Source organism: Ursus arctos, unplaced genomic scaffold, assembly GCF_023065955.2.
Source record: "Ursus arctos isolate Adak ecotype North America unplaced genomic scaffold, UrsArc2.0 scaffold_29, whole genome shotgun sequence".
Taxonomy (NCBI): domain Eukaryota; kingdom Metazoa; phylum Chordata; class Mammalia; order Carnivora; family Ursidae; genus Ursus; species Ursus arctos.
The window spans coordinates 3965601-3991802 of NW_026622974.1; the positions used below are offsets into that span (position 1 = coordinate 3965601).

Here is a 26202-nt window from a genome sequence, read left to right on the forward strand (position 1 = left end):
CCACTACCCACAGGTGAGCAAAATCTCAGTAACAGCGGCCTCTCGGTGACAGGTACAAGGGGGTTCATTACACCAGCCTGTCTGCTTTTGTGGCGTGGGAAAGTTTTCCCGTAATAAAAATTAATTCAAAATTAAATCAATGGAGCCTCACCCTCTGGCTCAGAGGCGAGAGGTCTGATGAGTGAAAAGCGCAAGGTATTTTTTAAAACTGGAAATGACTTTTTCCAGCACCACAGTATGAGAAAGGGCTGAGGGCTGTTTTTTTTAGGGAGACCAGCTTTCTAGAACAGGCTTCATTTGCAAAACAAAAGCCGAATGCAGATGAAGACCTGCGAGGACCCTCAGACCACAGTCCGGTTTCCTGAGGAGGCTCAAGGCTCCCCTGCACCCAGGGCACAAGCCAAGTGCGTCTGTCGCCTTGGGTGGGCAGGTCTCCAAGTTTAAATCCGGGAGCAGAGTCTGAACCGACACCGCCAGCAGGTCCCGGCCAGCAGCTCGGACGCCAGCCCTCCGACGGGAGGAGCGCTTTCGCTACCAGGATCCCAGCAGACTTGAAACCCCCAACGGGAAAGTGAGGCGAGAACCAGAGCCGGAGAGGGCCTGGTGCACGGAGGTTTGGGTCGAAGCTCTGGGAAATTAAGGGGCGCGTTTCAGTGGTTGTCAGGTTTTATATCTGAAAAGGCGATCTGGCTGAAGATCAATTCACCTCGCTGCTGTCGGTGCACGATGCCTTACAGTTTACATCGCACTTTCCGTACATTATCTGATGGCATCTCACAAGTGCAGAGGAGAGGCGCCAGATGGTATCACCCTCTCTTTACAGATGCGGACACCGGCTTGGAAGGCCACCTTGTCCGGAGCCAGCAGACCACGAGGGTGCTGGACCCCAACCCAGATCTTCAGCCACCTGCCTCACCCACCCACTCCTGTGCACACCCCATGGCGGGGGGGCGGGGGGGGGGCCAGGCTGGCAGGCTGTGGCACAGTCTCGTGAAAGGCAGCTCGAAGGAGAGGCCTCTTTTTTTTTCTTTTTTGGAGCTTCTTGCTCAAAACCTATGACACAGTGCCCACCAACTTTCAAACAGGGCTGAAAATCACAGATTTTTTTTTCCCAATGATAGTTTTCAAAGAAATCTAACGCGAGGCCCAAATTACTTTAACTGAAGACTCTTCCTCAGGCAAAAGAATCTGCTCTTGCCTCTATACGGCTCTGTAATGCAGTCAAATGTTGAGAAAAATGCAGTCGGATTTTCTGATGCAGTCTTAACCCTTGCAAGTCTCCGGTTGGCGTCAAGTCCTGAGCCCAAATACCTTCCCAAAGAGGGGAGGAGGGCGCAGCCTCAGCCTGGAGCACAGCTCCCTCACTTTCTGCTCATCTACACCTGTCTTCTCAGGTTTTCCCTCTGGTCTGGACCGAAGGCCCTCCCTGAGGCCAAATCTTCCGGAAACCTTCTCAAGGGCTTTAGTCAGCTGACCCAACTCCACCCATTGCTCTCCTCAATCACTCCCTCTCCAGGATCTTTCCCATCAATACACAAAGGCAACACCAGCACCCAAAAAAAAACCCTTTCCATTATGCGCATGTTCTTCCAGCTCCTGCTCTGTATCTCCGAACCCCTCTTCACAATCAAACTTTGCCAGGAAGTTGTCCACACATGCTATGACCAGTTCCTCACCTCCTAGTCCCCTGCGAACCCCTCCAATCTTGCCCCCACCCCATCCATTGCATTCCACTAAAGCTGTTCTTTGGAAAGTCCCCAGTGGCTTCCATTTTGCCAAATAATCCAGGGGTGACTTTTCTGGCCCTTATCAACCTCATGAAACATTTAACCCCCATCCCCTCCCCAACAACACACCAACACACACACACACACACACACACACACACACACACAGCCTTTCCTTCTCTCTCTATAGGCTCCTTAAGGCATCTCATCCAGTCTGCTGGATTTAAATACCACCCCCTGGCTGATGGCTCCCACATTCTTACCTCTTGCCTGGCCACTCCTCTGGTGCTGGACACCACTGTCACACTGCCTGCCTGACATCCCCACCTTGAGTCTAACAGGCACTTCAAACTTAGCAGCGCCCAAACGGAAACAGCTTGATTCCAGTCCCCTCCATCGCCATACCTGCCCCTCTCCACCACTGCAAGCCCCCTTACCAAGAGTTGGCAGTGTTACTTCCCACTGGAAAGTTCCAGTGGTTTCCCACTACACTTCAAGTGAAACGCAACCTTTCCAGAGGCCCCCAGAGTCCTGCACATTCACCTCACACTGCCCTCTCTCTGTCCCCCTTGTCTGCCTGTGCCTCTCCTTAGATCCCTCCAAAGCCAAAGTCCTTCCACACAGGCTCCCCTCCTCCTGGTGCTCTCTGCCAAACCTCAGAGCACGGCCAGGTCACTGTTCCCTGTGGTATCTTCAAAGCATTTATCACATTTTGCAATATGTATTTCTATACGTGTCTGCCACCCGTCTGGATGGTAAGCTAGAGGCTGGAGTGGGGGAAGGGGAGAGGGAGTTGATTATGTCTATTTTAATTACCATCATATTCCCGGAGCCTTAAGACAGTGTCTAGAATAGCAGGTGCTCAGTAAAGTAGCCACTGAGCATACCAATGAATAAAGTAGATCCAATCATGGCATGAAAATAATTGTTACCTTCTACGAGCCCAGAGTTACACTGCCGTTTAGGCACACGGGTTCTCTTCCCCCTTCCTCTCCAACAACAACAACAAAAAAGTTCAGTGTTGTCGTACCAACAACCCAACCGCTCAGCATAATCCCACCCATCCCCAGCTTGTTGTCTTCAACAAGGAGAACACAAAAACCATCCTCTGGCTCGGTAAACCCAAAGTAACCGGAAGACCTTATAAGCAGATACCATGAGCGCTAGATTCTTAGAAAATACCACACGGTCTTTTTGTTGTGCATTTGCTTTAACGCAGAAGAAAAGATACATTGAGAAGCCATGGGATCAAACTTGGGTTACCAGGACCGTCCTACTCCTTAAAATACCACAGGATCCTTGGTGACAAGTGCGTGCCAATAACTGGATGGCAGCTATCCCTGTCACCTCCGCCCCACAAAAGAAATCAACTATGCTTTACTTTCCCCTTTATTTCTTTGGTTCCCCTCCAACATGCAAATTCAAAAATATTATCAATCCACAAGATGCCAGCTAATTCTAATCCTCCCTGTTCCCTAAATCACACAGTTTTATGAGGTCATAAATAAAATGAGCTGAATTCGGCTGCTTTTAGAGCAGAACGACCAGCATCCATTCGTACTGCCTGCGGTCTGGGCCACTTGTCCACAACCTCACTTTTCTTGTCAATGTTCGAAGTCAATAAAAATATCAAGTGCTTTCCCCCCAAAAAATGCTCATGGTGAAATACAGGATATCCCAGAAATGACAGGAATCCAACATCATTATTATGAACTCTATCACTCACATACGACCAAATCCCAATTACCCATATGGGAATTCTCCGCTTTCTGGTGTCCCACTCCTCCTCAGGACTGCCTCCTCCTGTGGCCTGGGGATACCAGCTCAATTAACCTTAGACTTGACCAAGCATAATTAGGCAGGTAAGCCAGCTGGCTGGAGGGGAAACTTCCAAGATTAAGTGAAATTATTTTGGGTGCCTGGGATTATGTGCCCCCACGCTCTATTAGCACATTTTATTGGGAAACAACCATGCACTTTTTTTTTCCGAGACAGTGGCAGACTTTCGTTAAATATTTCCTTGTATTTGACGGTAAGATTATCAGGCTACTCAAGAGTCCTTTTCGGAATGCCAAGGTACAAATCCACTCTCTCCATGAAAAGACAAAAACAGAAGTTAATCAACTCGTCCTCGTCCGTGAAGCAATTTGGCCGTTGGCCCAGGAAGAGCCTGTCGAGACCTCTTGAGACCTCTCTCCACAAGACCCAAGTCACAGAATTTCAGAGATGGAAGAAAAGTCATGGATCAAATATGCATTTTTAAGATTAAAAAAAAGGCAAAACCCAGAAATGGCTAAAAACTGGTACCCTCCCAACTTTTCTTTTCACAGACATTTACTCCCTGCTTTGAGAATCAAATCACCTTAAAAGTTCTTTGTCACTTTACAAACACTGTAAACTGAGCCAATGACCCAACGCAAGACAATCGTAACACTTTCTGATTAATGGACTTGATGGAGAACCCTTAAACTTTCAAAAAAAAATCAATGCTTTTGATTATTACGACCAACCTATCAAAGGAGAAAAAGAATATTCTAAATAAGCTTTGTTTTTGTGACCACACATTTTATTATATAAGCAGCAGTCTGCTCTTTTACAATGAAAGCTCCTACTTCACCAAAAACCACAGGCCCAAGCCAGTTAAAGGAGGTAAAACTGAGTACTTTCCACACAGTTCATAAAACAACTGTTTTCACAGCAAGCTCACATAAACGCTATGTGATATTAACACATGCCTGCTATGTGGAAGCCAGCTTACCAAGCTGTGAAAAGACCCATGTTCACTATGGAACCTGCAAAATTAATATTCTCAATGCCCATAAAGCAGAAGGGAAATGTTCTTTTTTTGAGATGTCAAGCTGGCTTCTAAACAATCCTTTGGCGAAAATGGACATGCCTAAAAGGGCGGGGCCCCAAGAGGTGTGTCACTCCCGGTATCAATTCCTATAAATCAAATCCTGACAATCACCACAATATTTTAAAAAGAATGAATTATGATTCATGGGCCTTCAAACCTTTATTACCACAAGAACATTCTCAGCAAAAGAGAAAAAAAAAAAGCTACTGTGCCTTGATTAATGGCCAAAGCAAGACAATAAAATAAATCTCATAAATATAAGAAAAAAAAAAAGAATGACTGCTCTTGGCTTCAAGGGTAGACATGTAAATAATTCTACTACCCTGGGATAAACACACATAGAGATTTTGTTTACCCTCCCAGCATATACACCATCCAGCCTAAGATTCTCAGCAGGGAAAAATAATAGCGAATTTGTTTAACTAATGCCTAGTTAAGAATATTCGATAAGTGGCAATAATATTTAATTCCCAACGAACTCAACTCTCAGGCTGCTAAAAATCAAATTCTCAATCTGGAAATCTGATGACAGGAAGGAAAGAAGAAAAGCACCGTCCAGCAGTAACATGTAGAGAGATCTTTTTTTTAAACCCTCTTTTTCCCCTGCTAGAATTGAGCCTGTCCACAGAATTGCACAAAGCTTAACCAACTTTAGTTAACCACACACGTAGTAGGGTTTACTACCTGACCCTAAGGAAACATGTCTGGGTTTGAGTCCCTGGAGCTAAAATTATCCTGGCAAAGTTAAAACTCCCAGCATAATCAAGGCACCTGACAGCCAAGACCTAGAGTTCATCTGCAGAAAGCAGCAGGCTGGAGACCAGGAAAAGAGAGGCCAGGGGAAGCAAAGACTGCTGGTTAACTGGTTAAGCTTGGGAGTCCGCCTGTTATTCTTAACAGTGGTCATCAAAACCACATTTTCCATCACCAGATTGCTTTCTTGAAACGGTAAACGATGCAGAAGGTTGGTACCAACTGGGACAACTTAAAACTCCTTTCTTAAAGCTCTCCTCCATGGCCTGCTACAGTGAGCCTAGCCGGCTGTCGGGAGGCATTTGTTAAAGAACTCTTCAGTCACCCCTGGCTCCATCATTCCTAAGCATCACCTCCCCATACTTCACCAGACAGCCCAGGCCACGCTGTGAGCAAGCCGCTTCAACACTTCACTCGCCAAAGCCGTGTCTCGCCTGGGGAAGAGTTTCCACAAAGCTGGCTCTGACAGACCGGCCGAGGGCCCACGGAGGAACCAGAAGTCATTTTCTTTAACCTAAGGATGGCAGGCGCACATGCTCCAGCCCAGTGCTGGCCAGAGGCTGCCCGCCAGGTGCTCTCGGCCTCCGCCAGTGAATGGGTGGTTTTGTGTTATTTTTAAATATCTATTTCTTCAGCCCACCAGTAGTAACTTCCCAGTCTCCCAAACTGAAGTTAGGGAGTGAAGGGGCAGGCTCACCCTCTTACACATTTCTCTTATCTGGGTGGCCACTGTAACTTGGGGGAGTACCCAGCCCCCAAAGAGCCTCCAGGCGCAAATCCATACATATATGCATCATGTCAAAACCCCCCAAAGGCACATCCCTAGGGTCCTGCGGTTGCTTGGCTGGAAGAATGAAGGCTTTATAACATCACAACCCTCAATTGCAAGCCCCACCACCACCACCCTTTAAGCCGGGGCTGCCAATTATAGCGCCCACCTCAGCCCTCCCTCTTTGCTGGGATGCTGGACAGCCCGCAGAGGGACGAGGGAAGAAGGAAAGCAGAAAGAAGGCCCTGCTAACAGACTGAAAGTAAAAAAGTGGGGGGGAGACTTTTCCCTTCCCCTCCCCCGTCTTCTCACGGAGCATCCCCCAACTAATTTTTTTTTAAATGAAACTTAATAAGCTTCTTGCCTACCTTGGCTGTTTCTGCAACAAGTGCACGGGCAATCCGACAAGACCAGACTCCGCTTGGGGGGTGAGATGGGGGGCGAGCAGAGCTGATGGAGTAATTTCAATATTAATTTATGTCAGAGCCGCCTTCTCGAAGCGCTACTCACTTACAGTACTGCCCTCAGCCTGTAAACAAATATCGCTCCGCCAGGAAACATACTCCCCAGATGCAAGCCCCTTCCCCAGCAGGGAACAGGGCCCTGCGCCGCCCCCACCCCACCCCCAACAGTATGCTCCCCCACCCCGGGGAGGAAGCTCCGGGTTTCCAAAGCACCAACCCACCACCTCCGCCACCACCCCAGCAAGAAACTTACTCGGTCCGTCTACGCCTCCACCCTCCCTTCAGGAAATCTACTCTCCATATGCATTCAGCCTCCCCGCAGGAAATCTGCTCCCCCCTCCCCCCTTCTATATACATGCACCCCTCCCTCTCCTCCTCCCCACGCGCCCTCCCCAACCAGAAACTTACTAGCGTGCAAGCGTGCAGGCTCTCCTGATCCTGGAAACTTACTCCCAGATATAGCGCCCGCCAGCCCCCTTTCCCGGCCCTGCTCCCGTTCCTGCCCTCCGCGGCAAGCAACTCCAAACTCTCCGCATCCAGCCACTCTCCCTCCCCGGTGGAAATTTGCGGCGCGGGGCCGCGCGCGTGCATCCACCCTCCCCTTCAGGAAACTTACTCCCCATCTGCATGCACCGCCTCTCAGCCATCGCTTAGAGGGAAGGGGGTGTGCTAGGGAGACAGAAATACATATGTATCTCTCGCCCCTCCCCCGGCCGCAGCCCACTCGGGGCCGAGCCGCGGTAACCTGGCCTTACCTTTTGCATTGCTCCCCACCCTCGCCCCCTCCCTTAAACCTCCTTATCCGCTCCCCGGCGCCCCCCTTTTTTCACCCATTACCCACCCCTAGCAACCGTTCCCAAGCTCCTCTCGGCCTTTTTTTTTTTTTTAATCCAGGATGCAAATTCCTCCCCTGTCAGCAAATCGACTGTCAAATTATTTTCTTGCAAAAGGAGAAAGGCGGGGTGGGGGGGGAGCAGAAGCAAAAAGGGGGAGGGCGGGGGAAGGGAGAGAGGGACAGAGGAGGGGAGAGATATCCCTCCGCAGAGCTGGGTCTGGCGGCGGGCGGGGAAGCAGGAAGTAAGGTGTCCAGCGCCGCGGCCGGCGGGTCCTCCGCCGCGGCCCCCACCCGCGCCCCCTGTCCCCCCGGGCGCCGCGCTCGGGCGGGCGCAGGCAGCCTGGCGCATTGTTCGCAACCTCCCCAGCGGTGCGCTGCCGACCTTATTTGTGCGCTCTGCATGTGCGTGAGGTTGCACCTTTTGTAGGCTGGCGAGACTCTGGACGAAGATGGGGCGGGGGACGCGGACCGAGTTGCGGCCCCGCGCGGGACCTGTCAGCCCCGGGGTGTGGCGGACTCTCCGGCGTGACCGGAAAATCGAGGCCCGGGAGAAGGCGGCGTGGCCGGGAAGCTGCCGCCTTAGACCCGACCAGTGCAGGATTGCTTCCTGCGTAGCCGTCCCGGTTATTGTAACGCGCTTTGCAATTTAACGACGGGGATTGGGGGGGGTATTTATTTTTTTAAGGGGTTGCAAAGATGCCAGGGTCTAGGTGGAGTGCGGAGAGACGGCCTGTGCCTACCCCCACTGCGCCAAGGCTCGGCGAGACTGGGAGAGGGGCTGGGGCTCCCGGGAAGGGGCTGGAGGTTCGCGAAGCGCGCGGCTCCATCCCTCCGCCCCGATGGGGGCGGGGAGGGGGTGCTGCAGACGGCGCTGGAAACGCAGCTCTCTGGGGAGGGGTCTCCATCTCCGCGGCGCTGCAGGCCGGGGAGGGAGGTTGCCTAGGAGAGGAGCCGGGGCCGAGAGGGGAGGGGAGGGGGCGCGGGTGCCGCGGCAGCGCGCGCTCGCCCCTCCTCGCGCGCCATGACTGTGGAACGTGGTGCCGGGGAGGAGGGACGGCCGCCGGGGGCCGCCCGGGGCTGCTCGGTATTGGTGCGGAAACCCGAGCCCGGAGTCGCTCCTCGCGCTGTCTCCTCCTCCTCCTCTGCGGGGGAAACCGCTGCACCCAAACCGAGAGCAGCTGCGAGTAGGGGGCAGGGCGCGGGCTGAAAGGCGAGCCAAGGGTTCAAACCTCGGCGGCGCCAGGGGGGCGAGGGCAGGACGGGCCCCGGGTCCCGCGAAGGCGCTGCCGCCCGGCGGTGCAGCGCGGGAACCCAGCGTCTCCAGGCTTCTCTCGCGGTCGGAGGGAATGGGACCCCAAGGTGGCCTGGGTAAACAGACCACCTCGAGCCGGGTCCGAGGCATCTGTCTCATAAAGGGCCCACAAGACAGCGAGTAGTTTTTGCTCCAGGGAAAGTTAAACCATGCTCCCCCGCCCCCCAGTGTGGGGCAATCGGTGTGTCCCTCCCCCCAAATCTCGCGCAGGATAAATGAGGTGCTCCCCTCCCCAGACCTTCACCGCGGTCCCCCACCCCACCCCCACTCGGGCCTGGGTGGGGACAGGGCGGGGGAAGGCTATATGGGAGCTTAAAGCATGAGGTCATGGGCGGAGGAGGCTGCTGCCAAAAGCGGCCGAGGTTTGTGTGTATTTTGAGGGGTAACGGTTCTTCTTCAGCAGTGGTAAGTTCTCCTGCCTAACCCTACCAATTCTGGGGCCCCTGGGCCAGAGAGCCCCCGAAAGAAGAGGGGGCTCTGGGCTATTTCGCTCAATGAGTGTTTGGCCCGTGCCCAGCCCTTTATGAGGTCCTTCCATAGAAGCAAAGAAAGCTGAGGGACAGCACACAGTGTCGCGGGGACTGAGAAAGGCTTCAGATGCTCTGTCGCCCCCCCCCCCTTCTTCTGTCCTCTTTTCAATCGGACTGCTTTCTGTGATAGCCTCCTGCCCCCTTCTCACCCAGTCTTCCCTAGCGGCCGGAGGAGTCTCTCAAACTCTTACCCACACTCCTTCAAAACCTTCCCAATTGCTCTTAGAATAAAGGCAAGCTCTGACGCCCTTGCGTGATTTCGCCTCTACGGACCTCCCCACTCTCCCAGCTCCTCCCCTCCTGTACTGTAAGCCCGGTGGTGCTTCTTTGTTCTGCGTGGGGCGGGGGGTGGAGGGGGATCTCTAACCCTCACGCCTCCACCTCTTATTACTAACTCCTGCTAGACCTTAAGGATTCGACTCAGCTGTCGCTACCTCCAAGAAGCCTTCCTGAGCATACAATCTCATCTCTAACACCCTCGGGGGAGAAAGACCCTCCCTAGGACACCCCTCCCTCTCCCTTCAGCCCAGCTGCAGCCGGAGCTGGCCCCAGTTAACAGCCCTTTTCTAGCCGGGGAAGAATAGTTAAGCTTGAGCGCCATCATTGCGTGGGGGCCTAACCTCCTGGGAGGGAGTTAGCCAGGAAAGAACCTCCAAACACCCTGTTACCTCTATAGACCGGGAAGCAGCAGCGCACCTCCACGCCCCACCCCCCAGCACACACCCGTAAGTGTAAGGCAAGGAGAGGTCTTTCCATCTGAAACTCTTCCCTGGGGCAGACAGATAAAGAACCTGAAGCAAAGAGGGAGTAAGTAAATTGCCCAGGGTCAGTGCAGAAATTCACACTGTGGTCTTTCCTGTTCCTAAACCAGAAGATGCAGAAAAGAAAGGGTTTAGGATTTCGAACCCAAGGTTTCGCTGCTACCCAACCGACCATGCTTGAGTCACCTTCAGAGAACCCCTGCGTGCTTGGGCCAGTACCAACAGGGAGGTAGTATGCCTAATGGTTAGTCCAGCAGGCTCTGACCTTGAACGAGTTACTCAACTTCACTTGATTCAGTTTCTTTGCATGTAGAATTGGAATCGTGGTATCTGCAGTGTAGTGTGGTGAGGTTTAAATGAGTTAATATATGGAAAGGCCTTAGAACAGTGTCTAGACAAATTCTTGATTATTTGTGAGGGGGGTTAGGTGCCTCCTCCCTTCCCAAGGACCCTAGAAAATCAGGTCCCCAGAAACTACACTGATAAAACCATCAAAGGTGATCTATGGCCCAAAGAACTCAAAAACCCTGATAATGCCCAGGTAATACACAAAGACGCTATGTAGCCAATGGAGTCAACCTCAACAGTGCATGTGCTTGAGGACAATCCACGGGGTAGATAACCCCAATTCTGTGAGTGTCAGAGGGAGGACACCCGAAATTAAAAGATCACCTTGGATCTTTGAAGTTACAGTCAGGCTCGGGGCACCTGGGTGGCTCAGTTGGTTGAGGGCCTGCCTTCGGCTCAGGTCATGATCCGGGGGTCCTCGGATCGTTGGAGACCTGGTCTGGGTCATCTCCCTGCTCAGCAAGGAGTGTTTCTCCCTCTGCCCTTCCCCCTGCACGTGTTCTCTCTCAAATAAACAGATAAATAAAAGCTTTTAAAAAAAATCAGAGTCAGGCTGAAATACTCCTAATACTGTTGCAAAACCCACCTCATATGACCTAGACCCTCTTAGGGCTGCAAAAAATATAAGGGGATTATTTTTATTATCATTAGATCCTAGTCTTACCATTCTCAGTACCCCCTATGATAAGGGTTTTTTTAAAAAATGCATTCACATGGTTCCAGATTCAAATAAACATTGAGAAGTCTCTCTCCCACCCTGTCTGACACCCACTGATTCTCCCTCTGTGGAGGCAACCAAGGTTAGCCTTCAGAAGACTTGTTTAACTTTTTCAGCTGAGGCCTTCAGAGAGCTCCTTGGATTCCTATTTAAATCTTTATGTCCAGGGCTCCCTTCTCGAATCCAGGCAATCACTACCCCACTCCCACCCTAGCCACCCTTTTCAGGTTGTATTACTAGTGATGAACCACCATTTCCTGAGCTACCAACAAAAGCAAACACTTTGCAGTTCTTTCTCCTCCTTGACACCAATAATAATCACTAAGGTTTATTGAGAGCTTTCTATGTGCCAAGCGCCGTGCTAAGCACTAGACATACATAATCCTATTTAATCAGCCCCAAACCATCATTATCCTTACTTTACAGATGCAGACAGAAGTGGAGGATCGGATGACATAACTTGCTCCAATTTGCAAGCCAACCCGAGCCCAAACCTTCTCTCCTAACCAATAGTCCTCTCGCCTCTCTGCAACACAGGAAAAATTCTGGTAGCCTGAAGGGGAAGGAGTAGAATGGAGTCTTTGGACTTTATCAGACCTCAATTCAAATTTTGGCTCTGGCTCTACCAACAATGAGTCCTTGAGGAGGTTTCTTGAGCTGAGTCCCAGCTCTCCTGCCTGTGAACCAGGAATGTACATTTTTTGTGGGGTTAGTGTGAAGATCAAATGCAGGTACATAATGGCTTTGAAAATGCCTAGCACACTAAATGCAGTGCTTAGATCTTGTGTGGCTCTGATTTGAATAAACCAATCGTGGGGCGCCTCGGTGGCTCAGTCGTTAAGCGTCTGCCTTCGGCTCAGGGCGTGATCCCGGCGTTATGGGATCGAGCCCCACATCAGGCTTCTCCGCTATGAGCCTGCTTCTTCCTCTCCCACTCCCCCAGCTTGTGTTCCCTCTCTTGCTGGCTGTCTCTCTCTCTCTCTGTCAAATAATTAAATTTTAAAAAAATCTTAAAAAGACAAATGAATAAACCAATTGCTAAAAAGACATGGTTGAGACAGACAAAATGTGGACTCGATGTAAATGTTAAGAGGTTATTAATGTGATATAGATGCGTCACTGTAGATATCATAGACAGATGCAGGTATTACAGACGTGATAATGGCGTTGTGGTTACGTTTTTTCTTCAGTTCTTATCTTTTAGAGATGCATAACGAAGGATTTGGGGTGAAAGTGTGTCTAGGACTTATTTTCAAATACTCTCCCCAGAAACAGGAGATAAATAAAACAAGATTAACAAAATATGGATAATTGTTAAAGCTCTTTATTATAGTGTTTTCCCTACTTCTGTTGAATGCTTGAAATATTTCAAATCAATTTGAAAGAAATTTAAAAGTAAAAAAATTATATTCTAAAACATTAAAATTTAAAATGATCAGGCATTCAATTACTAGGAATTGTTAATCATCATAAACTTTTTTAAATTATTAAAATACAGTACTAGTTTATCATGTGCTACATGCAAAAATGGCAGTTTGGTTCCCGGGAGACATTAGGACAGGTCTTACCCGCCTTTGGCAGGTAAGCTGGCAGCGGGGGCTCGGAAGATGGGAAAGAATGAAGACTGCAGAAAGGAAGGTGAACAGGTTAAGGACCCATTCAGCTGTACAGAGGACAACGTAAGGTAGGTAAGTGGCAGGAGGAATGGGTCACAGAGGCACAGGCAAATTTAAATTAAGCGTAGATTTTCCCCTAAAACGTACACCCGCACAGGCCACTTCAAAATTGAATGGCTTGGGAATCAGTCAGATGCACTGCGCGAGATTCTCAACTCTGCCCGCCAGTGCTGCCACCCAGTGCAGAGGGCCCTGAATTCCCTCGTTCGCAGTTTGGGTGCAAGACCTCTCCGGCCCCCTCCATTGTCCAGACTGGAAGTCTAAGGAATGCTGTTGGCCTTCCACAAGAAAAGGATCCTTTCTGAGGCCACTCTGGTTATTTGCCTATCTCAAGAACAGATCAGAGCTGAATAGAAGTGGAAATGTATCCAACTCGTAACCAAATAAAATGTTTTCGGCCCAGCGAGCATTTGTTTATTGTTCTAGGAGTCATTTTTTTTGTGTGTGCTCTGGATTCAAACAGCTGGAATTATTTTTACCTGTGACCCCATTTTGAAATAGAAGTTTGTCTTGAGAGAAAATTCGCATTTCAGAGAAAAGATGAGACAATATATTTGGGAACACTTTAAAGAAGGGAACCCTTCTGTCCGATATGTCCCTTTATGTAGGGTAGCTCTTGAGAACTTCCTAAAAGCTGGAAGAACGGGAGGTTTGGAGAAATAGGGGAGAAGCCCATACCACCCTGCTTCCGGCTCTACCCGAGGCTGCAGAGTGAAGGCTCTTCCGGGCAATGTGAGCAAGTCAAGGGACCACGGAACACGTGGGGTGCGCTTTAGGGAGAGATGACGGATGTAAGGGTGTAACTAACGCAGCAATTGAAGGAGTCTCGTGGTGAAAGCAAGTTAAAGCAACGAACAGTACGGTGGTAGGCTGTTACTCAAGCTCTCGTTTCTGTCTCCTTCTTAAATCTGGAACAACCAAAGTAATGAGAGCAAAAAGTCATGGCGCGGAAGGGCTTATGGGGCTCCCACTTCAAAACCTTTAAAGCCAGTAAGATAGCATAAGTCGCCTCAACTGCCAAGGCTGTTAAGGATGGTGTTGACAGAGCAGACCTTACTCAAGACGGGAGGCCTAACTGGTGTTTGTGTAGTAATACTAAGAGATTGCTATCTCGGGCAAGCTTCTAGCCAGAGAGAGAGAATAGTTCCAGGCTATGAGAAGGTTCTCAGTTTCAGTCAGATTTCCAAAGGGAAAAAAAAAAAGCTAGGATCTATAGTAGATTTGGTGTCCAATACAAAAAGCAAAAAGGGACTAACTGGTGGAAATCACTGCTAAAAATCCCTGCCCCTGTCCTGAAGGCAGGCGTGGGAGTCACATTTCAGCCGTGGTGTTAGTACGTGGTGGGGGTGCTTAAGGGCTGTGGGGCCCACGACGGCTCCCACATGAGTGGCTTCGATAGCTGTGAGGGCGAGGAGACTGAATTTCCTGATGAGGATGCAAATCTGTTAAGAAGTTTTAAATTGCACCCCTGTGCGACTTAAATGTAGGTATACATCACGGCTACTTTCCCAGAACCCCTAATGGAACCACCATTTTTCTAAGTGGAACGAGGACCCATGAGACCTCGCATTAGGAAGGATCCTGGCGGGAAGCAGGTAGCCCACTGGACAAGCAACCGAAGACTGTTTACGGTAAGGACTCTCTGTAATCGTGTGCACGCAGGGCAGGCTTCATGGATGTGCAGCCTGTGCGATCACACAAGCTCCCGCACCTAGAAGGGTCCTGCCCTGAGTGTAATGCCTTGTGGTTACCATCTTGCAGTTCTTAGTAATTTTTGAACAAAGGGTCCTACGTTTTCATTTTGCACTGGGCCTCACAAGTTCTGTAGCCAGTCCCGTGTGCAAGGTTAGGGGAAACCAGCAAGAGATGGGGTAGTACCAGAGGATTAAAGCAGTGTAGAGCCTTGAACCATCCCTAAGACAGAAAGGGCAGACAAGAGAAATATCTGGCATGGAGAGAGAGCTGTTACTGAAGTTGTGCTGTGGCCGCAGCCGCAGGAGAAGATCACACCGGAGAAGCAATGGCCTTTGATAGAAGAACAGCCATACTCAACCCATAAGCTGGAGGGAGGGAGGCAGGGGAGTAGATACCCCAGGTTCTCTCTGCTCCTCCCCTCTGGTCTCTTGCATGTGCCTCCCATCGGTTGAACCCTACAGGAAACCAGAGGGTCTGCAAGCCCACCAATGAAATCAGTGGCTATTGGCCTGCCAGGGCATGGGGTACGGTAGAAAAAGGTAAGCGCGAACCTGGAAAGGGCAGAGATTATCCAGCTCAGGACTTTTCCTGAGATCTTCAGCATCAGGGTTAAGAGTACACAAAATGGAAATACCACAAACAATGAATTTCAGTAAAGGACTTTAAGTTGTGATGATTTTTTCAAAAGTTTTATTCATTTACTTGAGAGAGAGAGGGCAAGCGCACAAGAAGGGGAAGGAGCAGAGGGAGTAGGAGAGACTCCCAAGCACACTCCCCGCTGAGCGCAGAGCCCCATGCGACACTGGGCTCAATCCCACGACCCAAGATCATGACCTGAGCCAAGATCAAGAGTCAGAGGTTGAACCGACTGAGCCCCAAATTGTGGTGATTTTTAAAGGATAGTCATTTGGTATGCATTACGCGCTGGTTTTTACATACTCTCCAAAGAAAAACAAGATGATGTAAGAATTTTCAAGAAAAGAGGCCTGGGCGGTTGAAGGAACCATCATTAGCAAAGAGATAAGCCTGAGATTTCAAAAGTTTGAGAAATATTCCAGGCCCCAAAGTCAAATTTTGCAGACCACCCCCCACTCTCCTTTATTCTTTCTTTTCCTCCTCCCCTTAGGCCAACATGACAACAAAAACGGCCTTTGACAGGCAGAGCATCCCAGAAGTTGCCAGAGCCGGTAGGGCAATAGCCTCTGAATAGAATCTATTCCAAAAGAGGCTTTTGATATAATTAAATATTTGTAGATACCTTTTACAAATGAGGAGCATTGAAAAGCTCATACAAAGGGAGTTCATTATGCCGATTTGTATCTCTTGCAAGTACTCAATTCCTCTGAACATTTTGCGCTATCTAGATCACGTTCAAAAAGTACATATCACATTAATTTGGATTCCACTCAGAGTTCCCAACTATTCAGACACGGACGGAACTTAATTTATCCTTAGGGTTTCCATGAAAAACAAAGATTTTGCTACAAATGCGAATAAGATTACAAGGGGCACACCTCATCTTTTTTCAAAATCAAGACAAAAATCACAGAATATAAAATTAATGAGTTTAACGTGTACAACTCAGTGGCGTTTAACACATTCACAAGGTCGTGTAACCGTCACCTCTAGTCGCAAAACACTTTTATCATCCCAAGGGGAAACCCCACACCCATTCTGTAGTCAGCCCCTATGCTCCCCTTCCCCTGGCCCCTGCAACCACTAAGCTGCCTTCTGTCTCTAGATTTATCTATTGCAGGTATTTGACATCAATGGAATCGTGCAATATGTGACCTTTTCTGTCCGGTTCTTTCCCTTAGCATAACGTTTTTGAGGCTCATCTGTGCGGTAGCATACATCAGTTCTTCTTTTTTAGAGCCGGATACAAGTCCATTGTATGGATTTACAACATTTTGTTATCCATTCACCAGTTGATGGACATTTGGGTGTCTCTACCTTTTGGCAATTGTGGCTAGTACCGCTCTCAACGTGAGTAGGCATGTACTCATTTGAATACCTGTTTTCAATCCTTTGGGGTCTACACGTAGAAGTAGGGTTGCTGGGTCACATGGTAGTTCTGTTTAACTTTTTGAAGAACCGCCAAACTGTTTACACTAAATCTTTTTCAGAGAACTCCCCGTTTGAAATCCCTTTAGAAGCACTCAATTACAATCACTGGAGAACGGAACCTAAATTAACTAAACCCATTCTTGTCTACAAAATAAAACACAGTCCAAAAAATACTTCTCTGTGGAAGATACTCTACTTAGCAATTGACTTGAGTACTTACAATTTGTTTAAGTTATTAGGTTATAGAAGTAACACATGCTCATAAGAAATTTTTTAAAAAGACAAAGGGGCGCCTTGGGTGGCTCAGTGGATTTAGTGTCCGACTCTTGATTTCAGCTCAGGTCTTGATCTCTCAGTTGTGAGTTCCATCCCCGCACTGGGCTCCATGCTGGGCATGGAGCCTACTTAAAATAAATAAATAATAAAGAAACAAACACACGCTAAGAGGCCCTTGACTAGATGTAGGCTTTCTTTTCTTTTTTAAAAGGACATATCGTAAAATTGAGCCCGTGCATGCGCACACGTGTGCGTGTGGGGGTGTGTGTACAGAGCTATGTAGAAACATCATCACAATCAGGATACGTGCAGTTCTATCATCCACCCCAAAAGCTCCTGTGCGATCCCTGGAGAGTCACACTGTCCCCCCACCCTAACCCTGGCAACCACTAATGTGTTCTCCATCACTCCTTCACTTTGCCTTTTTCCCAAATGTCATATAAACGGAATCACACAATATGTAATCTTTTGAGACTGACTTCTTTCATGCCACATAATGTCTTTGAGACTCATTCATGCTGCTGCATATAATAATAGCTAGTTCCTTTTTATCGCTAAATAGTATTTATATTATACTAGCAATAGTATATATTGCTAAATAGTATTTTAATGCTAGATAGTATGAATGTACACAGTTTATACACCCATTGAAGGACTTTTGGGTTGTCTCCACTGTTTGGCAAAGATTATGAATAAAGCTGATATAAACATTCCTGTACAGGTTTTTGGGTAAACATAAGATTCATTTCTCTAAGGTAAATATTTAGGAGGGGGATTGCTGGGTCATATGATAAGTATGTGTTTAACTTTATAAGAAACAAATAAATTGTTTTCCTGAGTACCATTTATATTCCCAACAGCAATGAATGAGAGTTCCAGTTGTACTGTTGGGCTTTTGTTGTTATTGTTTTTTTCCCCATTCTTAATAGGTGTGTAATGGTATCTCATCGTGGCGTTAATTAGCTTTTTCTTAATGGCTACTGGTGTTGACCATCTTTTCATGTGTTTTGTTAAATGTCTAAATGTTTAAGGCCTTTGCCTGTTACCTTTTTTTTTTTAACCATCTAACAGACTACATATTTTACCTATTTATTTTACTTATTGTCTGTCTTCTCAATTAAAGTGTAAGTTCTGGGGCGCCTGGGTGGCTCAGTCCATTAAGCATCTGACTCTTGATCTCAGCTCCAGTCTCAATCTCAGGATTGTGAGTTTGAGCCCCACTTTGGGCTCCATGCTGGTCGTGGAGCCTACTAAAAAATAAATAAGTAAATAAGTAAATAAATAAATAAAATAAAATAATGAAATGAAATGAAATAAAATAAAATAAATAAAATAAAATGTAAGTTCGAGAGAGGAGGAATTCTGGTCTATGCTGTGCATTGCTCTAACAGCTATAACCTAAAATGCTTGTAACTTGCAATATCTTATCACCTGTAACAGTGCTTCACACATAGTAGATATCTAATTAATATTTATTGAATGAATGAACTAACATTTGTTGAGTATTTACTATGTGTCAAGTGCCATTCTAAAAACACCATAATATTATCAGATTTTTTTGTTGCTGTTTAATTGTTTCATCAATAATTTTTATTTATTCTTTACAAGTCTTGTTCAACAGAGTGGTTATTATATGTCAGTTACTATGGGATAAAAGTGAAATAAAGTACCATAATTTATAGCTACCATTAAGAGAAAGACAGGCTGGCGTGCCTGGGTGGCTCAGTCGGTTAAGCATCTGCCTTTGGCTCAGGTCATGATCTCAGGGTCCGGGAATCGAGCCCCACATCAGGCTCCCTGCTCGGGGCGGGGGGGCGGGGGGGTGCTGCTTCTCTCTTTTCCTCTGCCTGCCTCTCCACCTGCTTGTGCTCTCTCTCTCTCTCTGTCAAATAAATAAATAAAATCTTAAAAAATAAATAATTTTTTTTTAAAAAGAGAGAGACAGGCTGATACTCTTAAGGAAGGCACTGTGATAAAGATATCTGCATGGGGGGGCGCCTGGGTGGCACAGCAGTTAAGCGTCTGCCTTCGGCTCAGGGCGTGATCCGGCGTTATGGGATCGAGCCCCACATCAGGCTCCTCTGCTATAAGCCTGCTTCTTCCTCTCCCTCTCCCCCTGCTTGTGTTCCCTCTCTCGCTGGCTGTCTCTATCTCTGTCGAATAAATAAATAAAATCTTTAAAAAAAAAAAAAAAGATATCTGCATGGGAACCTGCCAAAGCACAGGGAGGAATACTGAAATCGCATGTAAGGGTCAAGGGACGTTTTCTGGACAAGCTGATTCCTTGAATTAAACTTCAGTGAATAAAATACTTAGCTTATACTTGTCCCATACTATTAAACAGAATTAAAATTTAAAATTATTTTTATTCCCACTTACGGTAACATAATTATCCAGGAAGCACTGTATTTTTTTTTTAAGATTTTATTTTTAAATAATGCCTACACCCAAGCTAGGGCTCAGACTCACAACCCTGAGATCAAGAGTCGCATGCTCCCCTGACAGAGACAAGCCAGACACCCCAGAAGCACTATATTTTAAAAAGACAGGGGAAACAATCAAAAGGCAAAAGGCGTTGGTCATTGTTTCTTATCATGGTAGGTGTCTTGCCTTAAGGATTATAAGAACTCAACTATAGCAAAATGGTTTCCTTTTTTTTTTTTTTAATAGAGAGAGAGAGAGAGCTCACTCAAGCATGGCCGGGGGTGGAGGACAGAGGGAGAGGGAGAGAGAGAATGTTAAGCAGGCACCACACTCAGCACGGAGCCAGTCATAGGTCTCAGTCTCACGACCCCAAGATCATGACCTGAGCCAAAATCAAGAGTGGGGTGCTGTTAAGCACCCAGGGGCCCCACGCTTCCTCATTTTTTAATTAGGTTTTTTATTTTCCTATCACCGAGTTTTGAGAGTTTTGTTGGATATGTGATTTGAAACTATATCCCCTGTCTGTAGCTTTGCGCTGCTAGTGACTTTCACAAAGCAAAAGTGTTTCATTTTCATGAAGTCCAATTTAATGATTTGTCTTTTATGGGATGTGTTTTTGGTGTCAAGCCTAAGAAAGCGCTTCCTAATTCCAAGTCCGGAACATTTCTACTATATTTTCTTCTAAAAGTTTTATAGTTTTACCTTTTCCATGATCCATTTTTTTGTTAATTTCTGTATCAAGTATGAGACTGAGGTCAAGATTTTTGTTTTTTAATTTTAAGTAGGCTCCATGCCCAACGTGGGCCTCAAACTCACACCCCCGCAATCAAGAGTCATATGCTCCACTGACTGAGCCAGCCAAGTACCCGAGGTCAAAATTTTTTTAGGTTTTTGTTTTGTTTTGTTCTCTGTTTCTGTGGGATACTTTCGTGTATGGATGTTCAGTTGCCCCAATACCATATGTTGAAAAGACTATCCCTTTCCCTTTGAATTGTTTTTTACCTTTGTCAACGATCCCCATTTTGTCAGTCAATTGCTAGGCGTTCTATTCTACTCCATTGACCTAGGCCTCTATCCCTCCACCAATACCCCACTGTCTTAATTACTGTTTCTTTACAGTAAGTCCTGAAATCAGGTAGACTCATTCTTCACATCCTTACCATTTTTTTTTTCAAAATCGTTCTGGCTGATGGACAACTTAGGGAATATAGCCAATGATATTGCAGTAACTCTTTGCCAGAGAGTAACTAGACTTACCGTGCGACTCGTGTATAAAGATATCGAATCTCTATGATGTACATCTGAAATTAATAGGGTGGTGTCTGTCAAGTATACTTCAATGAGGAAAGTCGTTTTCATTATTCCAGTCCCTCTGCCTTTCCAAAAAATTGTAGAATCAGCTTGTCTACATCTGCAGAAATCCTACTGGCATATTTATTAGAATTGCATTAAGTCTATAGGTTTACTTGGAGAAAATGGATGTTTAACTAACTTGAGTCTTCCAACCCCTGAATACAGTATGTCTCTCCATTTATTTATGTCCTTTGATTTCTTTCCTCGGTGTTTATAGTTGTCAGCGTACAGATCCTGCACAAGTTTGGTTAGATTTATACCTAAATATTGCTCTTTTAAAATCTTCAAATGATATATATATTTTTAAATTTTGGTTTCCAATTTGTTTATCTTAATGTATAGAAATACCCACTTTTTGGTGAGGTGACCTTATACCCTGCGGTTGTGCCAAACTTGTTTATTAACTGAGGACTGTTTTTGTAGGCTCCTTGCGATTCTCTATAGAAAATCATGTCACCTGCATATAGGCACAGTATTCTTTCTTTCTAATTAATATGCATGTTATTTTCTTTCTCTGCCTGTTGCACTGACTAGGACTTTCGGTGCTATATTGAATAGGAATAATGAGAGGACATCCTTGCTTTGTTCCAGATCTTAGGGGAAAGCATTTAGTCTTTCACCATTAAGCATCATGATAGCTAATAGGTATTTTGTAGAAAATTCCCTTTTGTTTCTAGATTTCTCAGAGGTTTTATCATGGATGGAAGCTAGATGTTTTCACATACTTTTTCTGCGCCGTTCGATACGCTTTTGTCATTTTTCCTCTTTACTTTTTTAATATAGTGAATTACACTGATTGGTTTCTTTTTTTTTTTTTTTTAAGATTTTATTTATTCATTTGACAGAGAGAGACAGCCGGCAAGAGAGGGAACACAAGCAGGGGGAGTGGGAGAGGAAGAAGCAGGCTCATAGCAGAGGAGCCTGATGTGGGGCTCGATCCCAGAACGCTGGGATTACGCCCTGAGTCAAACGCAGACGCTTAACGACTGCGCCGCCCAGGCGCCCCTACACTGGAACCTGCCTTAACATTCCCGGGATAAACCCTACTTGGTCATGGAGCATTATTCTTGTTATAAATTGCTGGATTTGATTTCCTAGTATTTTGATGAGGATTTCTGTGTACTGTTCATGAGGGATACGGTCTGTACTTTTCTTGTACTGTCTTGGGCTAGTTTTGGTGTCGAGGCAATTCTAGCATCATAAAATAAGTTGGGAAGTGTTCCCTTCTCTCCCATTTTCTGGAAGAGATTGAGAAAAACTGGTGCTATTTGTATTTCTAAAGTTTGATAGAATCCACCGTGAAAACACCTGGGCCTGAAGGAGTTTTTGTGTCTTGTGTTTGTTTGCTTTAAGAGCCTGATGCGGGGCTCGATCCCACAACGCCAGGATCACGCCCTGAGCTGATGGCAGACGCTTAACGACTGTGCCACCCAGGCGCCCCCCAGTATTTCTTATTACTATCTGTGGGGTCTGTAGTGATGTTCCCTTTTCCTTTACTGATATTATCAGTTTATGTCTTTTCTCTTTTTATTTGTTGTATGGCTAGAATGTATTAATTTAATTCATCTTTTCATAGAACCAGCTTTTGATGTCATTGATTTTCTCTGTTTTTCTGTTTTCAAAGTCATTGATTTCTCATCTTTATGATTTCCGTCCTTCTGCTTTCATTGTGTTTATTTTGCTCTTCTTAGTTTCTTAAGATGGAGGTGCAGTCTGTTGATTTGACACCTTTCTTCTTTTCTAATATAGGCATTTTAAATTTATAAGCATTATAAGCTTTTATAAACCTTCTAAATTCCCCTTTGGGCACTGCTTTCACCTGATCCCACAAATTTTTATGTGTTGTGTTTTCATTTTTGTTCAGTTAAAAATATTTTAAAATACCTTTTGGGACTTTCTCATCGACCCATAGATTTATTTAGATGTGTATTAGTTTCCAAGAGTGTGGAGATTTACCAGGTATCTTTCTGTTGTTGAATTCTAGTTCAATTTCCTTATGGTCGAAGAATACACCTTATATGATTTCAATTATTTTAAATTTGTTGAATTTTGTTTTATGACCCAAGATGTGGCCTGTCTTGATGAAGGTTCCATGTGTACTTGAAAAGAATGTGTATTCTGCTGTTATTAAGTGGAATACTTAACAAATGTCTATTAGATCCATTTGTTTGATAGTGTAATTCAGCTCTTTATACCCCTGCTGATTTTCTGTCTAGCTGTATCATTTATTAATGAGAGAGGGGTAGTAAAATCTCCAGTTACGATTGTGGATTTGTTGTATTTTTCTTCATGTGTCTTGAAGCTCAGTGGTCTGACGCATATACATTTAGGATTATCATGTCTTCTTGACAAATTGACCCATTTATTGTTATGTAATGTTCCTCTTAATACTTGTTAATTTTTCTTGCTTTAGAGCTTACTTTTTCTAATGTTAATTTAGCCATTCCAGCTTTCTCCTGTTTAGCGTTTGCCTGATAAATCTTTTTACATTCTTTTATTTATGTTTCTTATGATATTATATTTAAACTTGTTTTCCTTGTAGACAGCATATCTTTAGGTCTTTTTTTTTTTAATCGAAAAATAATTCTGGCAATCCCTGTCTTTTAATTGATGTGTTTAGACTATTTGCATTTTATGTAATTTTTGGTATATTGGACTTATATTTACCATTTTACTATTTGTTTTCTGATTTTTGTTCTTCTGTTTCCCCATTCTTATTTCTTTTTGATTATCTGAATAGCTGATGAAAGATATATTAGAATTTTAGGTATGCTTTCATGAATCCCTGAAGTTCTGCTTGTTTTTTTCTTTTTTTTCCTCTCTGTTGTTAAGACAGAATCACTTTTAGTGATTTATCTTTAAGTTCATAGACTCTTTCTTCCATCATCTCTATTCTCATCCAGTAAATTTTTATTTTAGTTATTATATTTTTCATTTAAAAATTTTCCATTCTTTTTTTTAAGACTTTTTTTTTTCTTTTTAAGTAACCTCTACACCCAATGTGGGGCTCAAACCTACAACCCCCAGATCAAGAGTCACACACTCTACTGACTGAGCCAGCCAGGTGCCTGGTATTCCTTCTTCATATCTTTTATCTCCTTGCTGAGATGTTCTTTGTACCATTTGTTTCAAGAGCATGCATCTGTACCTCTTTGAGCACTGCTGTCTAAAAGTCTTTGTCTCATTATTACAAAATTTGTGTCTCCCTAGACTTGTTATCTATTGATTGTTTTTTCCCTTATCACTTGAGATTTTCCTGGTTCTTCATATACTGATTAATGTTGGATTGTATCCGGGACATTTCTAAGACTAAAAACAGGAGGCTCAAAAATTAGGATTTGTTTGTACACCTTTCAGGCTTAACTGAGTTCTGTAATATCATTACAACCCAGTGGAATATAAAAGAGGATTGGGCACACTTAAAAAAACAAAACAAACATGTACACTATGTATGTATGCAAAGGTTCGTGTTGAACTCTTGATTTTTAGAAAATTAACAATTTTCTAAAAGAAAATAATTTTCTAAAGAAAATTAATAAAGAGTACTGCTCTTTTTCTAATATTTTTTAATTTTTATTTATTTATTTATTTTTTAAAGATTTTATTTATTTATTTGACAGAAATAGAGACAGCCAGCAAGAGAGGGAACACAAGCAGGGGGAGTGGGAGAGGAAGAAGCAGGCTCCCAGCGGAGGAGCCTGATGTGGGGCTCGATCCCAGAACGCTGGGATTACGCCCTGAGTCAAACGCAGACGCTTAACGACTGCGCCGCCCAGGCGCCCCTACACTGGAACCTGCCTTAACATTCCCGGGATAAACCCTACTTGGTCATGGAGCATTATTCTTGTTATAAATTGCTGGATTTGATTTCCTAGTATTTTGATGAGGATTTCTGTGTACTGTTCATGAGGGATACGGTCTGTACTTTTCTTGTACTGTCTTGGGCTAGTTTTGGTGTCGAGGCAATTCTAGCATCATAAAATAAGTTGGGAAGTGTTCCCTTCTCTCCCATTTTCTGGAAGAGATTGAGAAAAACTGGTGCTATTTGTATTTCTAAAGTTTGATAGAATCCACCATGAAAACACCTGGGCCTGAAGGAGTTTTTGTGTCTTGTGTTTGTTTGCTTTAAGAGCCTGATGCGGGGCTCGATCCCACAACGCCAGGATCACGCCCTGAGCTGATGGCAGACACTTAACGACTGCGCCACCCAGGCGCCCCACAGTATTTCTTATTACTATCTGTGGGGTCTGTAGTGATATTCCCTTTTCCTTTACTGATATTATCAGTTTATGTCTTTTCTCTTTTTATTTGTTGTATGGCTAGAATGTATTAATTTAATTCATCTTTTCATAGAACCAGCTTTTGATATCATTGATTTTCTCTGTTTTTCTGTTTTCAAAGTCATTGATTTCTCATCTTTATGATTTCCGTCCTGCTTTCATTGTGTTTATTTTGCTCTTCTTAGTTTCTTAAGATGGAGGTGCAGTCTGTTGATTTGACACCTTTCTTCTTTTCTAATATAGGCATTTTAAATTTATAAGCATTATAAGCTTTTATAAACCTTCTAAATTCCCCTTTGGGCACTGCTTTCACCTGATCCCACAAATTTTTATGTGTTGTGTTTTCATTTTTGTTCAGTTAAAAATATTTTAAAATACCTTTTGGGACTTTCTCATCGACCCATAGATTTATTTAGATGTGTATTAGTTTCCAAGAGTGTGGAGATTTACCAGGTATCTTTCTGTTGTTGAATTCTAGTTCAATTTCCTTATGGTCGAAGAATACACCTTATATGATTTCAATTATTTTAAATTTGTTGAATTTTGTTTTATGACCCAAGATGTGGCCTGTCTTGATGAAGGTTCCATGTGTACTTGAAAAGAATGTGTATTCTGCTGTTATTAAGTGGAATACTTAACAAATGTCTATTAGATCCATTTGTTTGATAGTGTAATTCAGCTCTTTATACCCCTGCTGATTTTCTGTCTAGCTGTATCATTTATTAATGAGAGAGGGGTAGTAAAATCTCCAGTTACGATTGTGGATTTGTTGTATTTTTCTTCATGTGTCTTGAAGCTCAGTGGTCTGACGCATATACATTTAGGATTATCATGTCTTCTTGACAAATTGACCCATTTATTGTTATGTAATGTTCCTCTTAATACTTGTTAATTTTTCTTGCTTTAGAGCTTACTTTTTCTAATGTTAATTTAGCCATTCCAGCTTTCTCCTGTTTAGCGTTTGCCTGATAAATCTTTTTACATTCTTTTATTTATGTTTCTTATGATATTATATTTAAACTTGTTTTCCTTGTAGACAGCATATCTTTAGGTCTTTTTTTTTTTAATCGAAAAATAATTCTGGCAATCCCTGTCTTTTAATTGATGTGTTTAGACTATTTGCATTTTATGTAATTTTTGGTATATTGGACTTATATTTACCATTTTACTATTTGTTTTCTGATTTTTGTTCTTCTGTTTCCCCATTCTTATTTCTTTTTGATTATCTGAATAGCTGATGAAAGATATATTAGAATTTTAGGTATGCTTTCATGAATCCCTGAAGTTCTGCTTGTTTTTTTCTTTTTTTTCCTCTCTGTTGTTAAGACAGAATCACTTTTAGTGATTTATCTTTAAG

The 26202-nt window shown here is 44.7% G+C and overlaps 1 protein-coding gene across 5 annotated transcripts in view; it reads right to left on the reverse strand.

Annotated features, from left to right (window-relative positions):
* The window catches only part of TRERF1 (transcriptional regulating factor 1), a 204378-nt gene extending 197200 nt beyond the window's left edge, over positions 1 to 7178 (reverse strand). For all 5 annotated transcript variants that reach the window (XM_048219616.2, XM_026507447.4, XM_044387223.3 and 2 more), the window contains exons 1-2: positions 6979 to 7178; positions 6475 to 6556 (exon numbers count right to left, since the gene is read on the reverse strand). The gene's annotated coding sequence lies outside the window, so the exon portion shown is untranslated. The remainder of the gene's footprint in view (positions 1 to 6474; positions 6557 to 6978) is intronic.
* Between the last annotated feature and the right edge of the window lie 19024 nt (positions 7179 to 26202).